We start from the raw sequence: 677 nt of genomic DNA on the forward strand, positions 1-677 counted from the left end.
CCTACATTCGGCCTACATAGACTCTCTAAATTGCATCGTTTCATTGCTCCTCCCCATTTAGTCCTTGAATCCATTTAATGATGGAAATATAGTTGGATTGAATAATTGTATTATGGCTTGAATTCAGATAGGTGCCAAGCCATAGTGATCAATGAGTCTAGTTAAGGTTATTGAAGCTACAATATAGTTTAGAATACCTTAGACAAGGCCAATTTATTTTATTTTATTTTATTTGTCCAAAAAAAACACTACTTCCCATTAGTTAGCAAAAGAAGTACATCAAAGATCAGCCATAATCAAAACAACATAATCCCCACTCTACTATTTACAACAAAAGTATCCCCACCCTACTATTAGACAAGGCCAATTATAGTCTATAGCATACTGATGTTTTATCATGCAATTAAATATGCTAAAAGAATTTGCACTATACGATTAACCCCATTGTATCACATTTTCTAGCTTTGGAAGGGGGTAACTTGATTAATAACACATTGATGGGATATAGCACACCATCTATGTGCATCGACAAAGGCACACTCTTAAGCATTGTTGTGAAATAATAATTTGTGTGACAATTGATAATTTCTTGGATGAAGAATGTTCTCTATATTCATATTGATGAATTTAAAGAGAACTTTGCACCACACCATTACAATTTGATTGATTGAAGGGTG

At 33.2% G+C, this 677-nt stretch overlaps 1 long non-coding RNA gene across 1 annotated transcript; it reads left to right on the plus strand.

The window, feature by feature from the left end:
* Positions 1–503, plus strand: LOC147862643 (uncharacterized). The gene is made up of 2 exons (XR_015529975.1): positions 1–207; positions 363–503. It is a non-coding gene; the product is annotated as an uncharacterized LOC147862643 (long non-coding RNA).
* Positions 504–677: the final 174 nt, after the last annotated feature.

Source organism: Azolla caroliniana, unplaced genomic scaffold (genome assembly GCF_043228905.1).
Source record: "Azolla caroliniana isolate FFs.n. ecotype wild unplaced genomic scaffold, voAzoCaro1.0.p SCAF_6, whole genome shotgun sequence".
NCBI classification, from domain to species: Eukaryota; Viridiplantae; Streptophyta; class Polypodiopsida; order Salviniales; family Salviniaceae; genus Azolla; species Azolla caroliniana.